The sequence below is a fragment of the Sinocyclocheilus anshuiensis genome, unplaced genomic scaffold, assembly GCF_001515605.1.
Source record: "Sinocyclocheilus anshuiensis isolate Anshui unplaced genomic scaffold, SAMN03320099.WGS_v1.1 scaffold2069, whole genome shotgun sequence".
In the NCBI taxonomy this organism is placed as follows: Eukaryota; Metazoa; Chordata; class Actinopteri; order Cypriniformes; family Cyprinidae; genus Sinocyclocheilus; species Sinocyclocheilus anshuiensis.
The window spans coordinates 31,712-38,462 of record NW_015548678.1 but is presented as its reverse complement, the minus strand read 5'-3'; the positions used below and the strand labels follow the sequence as shown (position 1 = coordinate 38,462).

General features: G+C 40.2%; 1 protein-coding gene across 1 annotated transcript in view; it reads right to left on the bottom strand.

Annotated features, from left to right (window-relative positions):
* LOC107656844 (tetraspanin-18-like) overlaps positions 1–4,238 on the bottom strand; it is a 61,476-nt gene extending 57,238 nt beyond the window's left edge. The window contains exon 1 of the mRNA XM_016444790.1: positions 3,758–4,238. The gene's annotated coding sequence lies outside the window, so the exon portion shown is untranslated. The remainder of the gene's footprint in view (positions 1–3,757) is intronic.
* Positions 4,239–6,751: the final 2,513 nt, after the last annotated feature.

The window sequence follows — 6,751 nt, the reverse complement described above, 5'->3', positions numbered from 1 at the left end:
AATTCTCTGAAACGCCTTTGGAGACGGCTTATGGTAGAGAAATGAACATTCAATTCACGGGCAACAGCTCAGTACCAAATACTAGTAAAAATGGAAGATTCTCTGTACCAATTGTGATACATATGCTATATATCGCATGTACAATATATAGACCTAGGCACCAAAATGGCATCCCATAATCCAGCTTATTAAAGTTAAATTAACTGTTTTTTTACCAGCAGGCATTAACAACAAGCAAGTGCAAGTTATTCTTTGCAAGCTTAAAAAAAGTCACTGTATTCCTCTCAAATAAAAAATGAAGCCCAGTACCAATGTCTACTGCTTCAACTATTCACTAAATAGACTCTTCAAATGAAAGAGTCACCTTAACCACTGAATTTAATAAGCATCTTAAGGAGACCTTGACTCCAAACTTCTCTATTATTCTCCTCCTGCTTAATCACTGTACCTGTAGCAAGATTTCTATCTGTAACTAAAATGCAGATATTTAGGAAAATAAAATTTTGAATGGACACACCAACAAGGTTCCTTCCATATAAAACCTACACTTCAAACTGGAGTGTGGAAAAATCAAGTTCGTAATACATCTAAAATCTGCATTTCCTTGTGGGTAAAGATTAAATAATGAGACACTCGGCTATCTGTAGAGCACAGCTTGTTGTATGCATACTTTCACCTCATTATATCCCTGGCACACTAATATTGAAGGAAATTGCCTGAATAATAGATAAGTATTATGCCTAACACAAACAAGCAGTCTGTTTCCTCTTGATAAAGAAGTCCTGTTATTTACCAGGGTCAGTGGACATCCCTGTCTTGAATGAACTTTGGAGCCCTCAGCTGCATCCTCTAAAGTTTCTCAAAGCCTTCTAGGACAAAGGCATCTAGCATAAAAAAGATCTATGCATTCACAATTGAAGTTCTACAGAGGCAGGTCATACTTGACAAGCCTCTTCATTTTTGAAGAATCTATGACCAACGAACACATATTCTTCATGGTAATTAATCTACACAGTTCCTTTGCAAATTTCATATGTCTCAGAGGCAACGAGGCCCCAAAACCCATTACCAGGTGAAGCGCCCCATGTCATATGAATTAGATGAGAGTCCTCCAGCAAATGGGGGGAAAAGCAATTTTCTTTTCAAGGCAATAGATCTTTTCAACTCTATCTCATTCCAGATCCTCTGCAGACTACAAACTGCCAGCTCGTGTAGCTCTGATGCCTGAAACTTGGAAGAAAGTGATGACTTGACCGCCTTTTCTCCCAGGGCCTTCGCTCTGCTGTCAATAAGGGTATTTCACTGGAGGCTGGATAAGAGCTCAGGGTGGAATGAATCACCTGCGCCGATTAGAGATCTAGGAAATGCAGTGGAGATCAAACCAGCCCTGACGACCAGTTCATTTGCCGCCATGTCAACTGATATTAATATTACAGCAGGGAGACGGGCCTCTTGCTCTCAACAGGGATTTCCTGCCACGAAGAACCAAAGATTAATTTCCAGTAGCTCAATGCTTTAGTGACTGAACGATTCTGTGTCTGCTCGAGCAGAACAACACAGACTCCCTCTTCCATAACACATCAGTCCACCACTTCAGTTCTTAGGTTAGTTTGATATACCTCTAAATAATCAATCGGTTCATTTTCATGTCTGTAAAGAGAATTTTCAATGGATAATTACCAACCAATACAAACAATAGCGACCGTTAATCTAAAAAGGAGAAATTGATCCTAAATAAATAATTGTCATGATTCATTTCTTTATCCATGTGAAAAAAATGTAACAAAGAGCATTTAAAAAGTGGGCTAATGAGGTGTCACATTGATCTGGCTTTTTCCATAGGACAAAGCTTGTAGATTAGACCAAACACTATCATTTCTAGGCCTCTGATGTCCACATTTTACAATGTGAATCATTCAAAAACGTAAAATTTTTAAAAACAAAAGTAAACATGAAGGTCCACCATAACCCCACCCTCAAACATAACTGTTCCATAAGCAGATTGTATGAAAACATACAAATGAGATTTATATGAACTAGCCCAGTTCACCAAAACATTATACAGTTACAAACTGATCTTGGGATTGTGTTGGTTCTTCTCGAATACCTTGCAATAGCTCAGAGGAATGTAAAGGTTAAGGCTCTAGTCTTACCTCTGAGCCCGTGTTGAGCTCTGCGAGTGAAGTCTTTGAGTGCTTCTGACATCAGCATTTAGCTAAACTACAAAGCCACCAGAGGCTGGCATTAATGGATCCCTCAGAGCCAATATCGTCATGCACAAGTGCCTGACTAATTGAAAACTGGTCGGAGTCTGCTTTGTGGAACAAGTGCAGCAAACCTTTATGTCAGACTACAAAAATAAGGTCCAGAAATAGGTGGACAAATTCACCAAAACCCTCTAATGGATATAGAGTTACAGCACGCATTAAGTTAGACAGTTGGAATGTAAGATTTAAGGCCTGTGTACTTACAAATCTTTCAATAACCTCGAGAATATATGGCATGGCTTTGTTTGAAATAATACCCTGTCTCAAAGAGAGACTTCACAAATTACTCAGTTTCAAGAACAACAACATAATTGAAAGGTTTGTAAGTTCTTCTCAGTAACACCTGATTAGATAAGATTTGATTGCATGGCAGATCTAGTTACTATATACCACCATATTTGATGTAGTTTGACAGGCTGTGAAGATCATGTAGGCTGGAAAAACAATCTTCTGAAGGCATAGTAGGCTAACAATTAACATTGCTGGTTAAGTGCATACAAAGATTAGAAGATTTCAGAAATATTGAACAGGATACATTAACCTAACCCGGCACTGTTTTTGTTGCTTCTGGAATATGGCCAAAGATAACTCATACATGGTTTTAGTTTTCAGGAAAACCCCCATAATTCATGTCTAATGGTGCACCATTGTTTCAAAGCATGGAGAATTTCACTCTTTGTTAAAGGGAATGTCAGGGGTTAAATGATTATATCTGAGTTGCTAAACTGATAGATAGATAGATAGATAGATAGATAGATAGATAGATAGATAGATAGATAGATAGATTTATCTCTTTCACTTCACACACTGATGACCGGCGGTCTGATAAGATGCGGTTTGATTGATTTAAAATGGAATGCACTGAACTCACGCCCGTCGGCAGGGCTGCCTCCTCCATCTGCTGACCTGTGCGTCTGGGGGGATAAACTACAGTTATGACGGGACCTCCTGGACAACACACGCTGCCTGCTGTCACACCCCGTGGGAAAACCGCCAGCTTGATGTCTCCTCATCCCACCCAGACTTTTCCCGAGCTTTACTCAACTAACGTTAATTAGATTTAACAGAAACCGCCGGATGGTGACACGCGCCGTCATCGGTGAAATACGAGCGAGTGTAACGTAAGGAGATTGTTTGTTTGGGAGTGAAAGAAGCGCAATGTTAGCTGAATAGCCTACATAAACGACTGTTTTTAATTCCGACTTTTTCTGCCTTCAAGCTTCTCAAACAGTTGTTAGGCTACAGTAAACTTAAATTTACGCGTAAAAAGCGAGTGAACCCTCGCACCATCACTGTAATGTATCAAAACAATACACATATGAGTGTTTATCTGTTTAGTTCTACCCTGCTTAAGAGATAACCATACATGGCAGAGTTTCGAAATTTGAATTAAATGAATAGATAAAGAGAGCTTCGTATCTCACTGACCAGCTATCACAAGTTTGCATTCACGTAAACACCAGCGGAGTGCGGTTTACCGAGAATCTCACCTCAAAATCCAAACAACACCCGTTCGTCTTCGCTGTCCTGAGTTCCAGAGATGAAACGAGGTAAAATGTGATGGGCGTAGGTCTGCGTGAATGAATGCCGACTGAAAAACTGGCGGACCTGTAGATCTGCTCCGAATCCAGAAAAAAAACACCGAGCTTCCAGCGTCAGCTAATAAATTCCAGAGACCCTCAAACTGCTGCCCTAATCTCGCGTCCCTCTCGCTGGTAGCGCAGACCAGAGACGCTTTCTACAGTTCAGCCTGGAGGGAGGGACACTCTCTTCTAACAACTTCAACGCCCTTCCTTTTTTACTTCTTTCACTCTATTCGCGTTCTGCTGCTGTTAATCAATAGATATGCTATTAGAAATGATATATTAGTGGTGCTGGTACATTCAGGGATTCTCTCTGACTCCTCCCTGAACACAAATTTAGCGCTTTGCTCTTTCAACTCGTGGGCGGAGATTTAATGGTCAAATTGTTTTCACTTCCCTGACCCCCCTCAACACCACCACAGATGGCGAGTCAGATAAGAAAAGTATCACCATCCCTTTGTCTACATGCTCACAAAGGTCGTGACACTGACATTCCCTGTGGCATACATGTAGGCCTGTCCCACCGCAATTCACATCTAGACCACAACCTCAGTCATAACTTAACCCTCTACAGCACAAATGCATTAAGGGAAGGCTCACAAGGGGGTAGTACAAGTATAAAGTCTATTTTGATGCCTGGATGTACATTGTTATTGGGGGAAGTTGTTTTAAATGTTAGAATTGTTTCTATTTAATGAATTGCTTTCGGTAATTGTTGTATGGTTTAAAATCTGCTTGTTTCCTGGCATGTTCCACTGTGAAAACTCACTATAGCATCATGTTGTCACAAAAGGTCAATGTTTGTTAAATAACCTGTTTTCTTTTCCTGTGCACCTGAAAATAAAGGTTTCCATTCCACAAAAGGTTCTTTCAAATGGAAATTGCAATGTAACAGAAGTAGCAACAGATTTTTTTCCTTCTGTATTGTGATGAACATCTGAGGGTAATGGACTATCGAAAAAAAAAATGTAGGGCAGGACTTGGTTCTTGTGAATTTCTATTTCATGCTGACCTTAAAGGCCTGTTCACACCGAGGACAATAACTAATGATAACAATAATAAAGTTGTAATTACCATTCTAATTCTATGATCCACAATCGTGGATAATAGTGGATCTATAATATCCACATCACATAATGTTAATAACACAGAGGAATTATATGGAATTACTTTCAGATTTTTTTTCCAGCTGATGAGCAATAAAATCATTGACATCCAATAAGTATCCTCCAAACTTTAAAGAGCTGAAGCGTTTAAAAAGGCAGACAACAAAGCGGCAGCACGCTTATAATAAACAGAATTAAATTGTGCATTGCTATGTATGCTAATATAATTATCATTATAATTATCTTTATAGTTCAATCTTGGTGTGAACAGGCCTTGAAAGGTTTTTTGGGGAACCCAAAAGGGGTCTTCAATGACATTGCTGCAAAACCCCTCTTTTGGAACCCTTTTTTAAAAAATAAACTGACTTTATAAAAACCTACCTTGAGAAATATTAACTTGCTTAAAAAACAGTGACAACAAGCCCCAGTCTCCGCTAAGTCTTCTATCAATCACTGCGACAGTGAGTTGGTACACACACAATTTCTTCAAAGAGATTGCACCTCTTAAAGTCTATGTTGTTTAACTATATTAGACCTGTGACATGTGACAGTCCATCTCTGAAACGTCTGTGAGTGTGAAGAGACGCCTCTTTGTGTGTGTGTGCGCATGTGTCGTCTATATGTTATTGAAATGTCAGCTCTCTGGCTTGGTGTCGTGATTTGAGCAGCACGAGTAAAGAGGGGGTCTAGCATGGCAGGTGGGGGTGGGAAGTAAGGGTACTTCAGGGTCGTTTGTGCTTTCTTAAAGGGTTAGTTCAACCAAAAATTAAAATTAGCCTGTGTTTAACTCACCCTCGAGGCATCCTAGTGCAGTGGCGGCTCGTGGGTTTTAAAATAGAGGAGGCACACTAATTGTATTGGTCTGGGATCTCTGCCGATTATTATTATTATAACTTGCTTAACCATAAAAAAATTGTCCTGGCTATTCCAAGCTCTATCATTGCAGTCAGCAGGTGTTGCATTTGAACAGTCCACAAGCCGCCAAATAAAGCGCGCGCATCCATAATAAATGTGCCTCACACGGCTCCGGGGGGAAAGGTCTCCTGTAGTGAATCCATGTGTTTTTGTACGAGACGCTGCGTCTCGGTGCCATACTTCCGGCGTCCCTGCCAGCGCTTGCTTCATTCCTAGGAGCTGACGCTGGTCTCACCGCACGTGCTTTTATAGCCTCCTGGTCATTACGTCACCCGCCGTGACGTCTCGCCCATCTATTGGTCTGATTACACACGAGGTTCAGAGCCCGTCACGCTGAAGGGCGTTCCCCTAGCGTTTTCGACGCAGCGTCTCGTTCCCTCGAGGAACTAGGATTACATACGTAACCTGAGGTGTTTTCTTCTGTGAAACACAAAAGGTGATTTTTTTTAATATAATATCCTGGTCACTCTTTTCAGAAAAGCTCCAAAAGGGGGTTTGGTAGTGATGTGAAAGAAGAACCATTTTTGGGTTCCATAAAGAACCTTTCACCCAACAGTTCTTAAAAGGATTTTTTTTTTCTTACCGTGAATTTTTACTATGAAGAACCTTTTGTGCAATGAAAAGGTTACATGTTCTTCATGGAACCACCAAATCCAATAAGTAAGTAAATCAGGACTGGGGCTGTCAAGCTCCAAAATTAGGGGGGGAGACACCATAAATTTAAGTGGTCCATATGACTCATATGTCTTCTGAAGACATTCGATAGTGATTTTGAGAGGAACAAACTGGAAAATTAAATCATTATACATCGAAAATCTTGATATCTGCAGTGGTTCTTGAATTGTTCTTGAGAGTTCATGAGAAAAGAATGAATAGAATC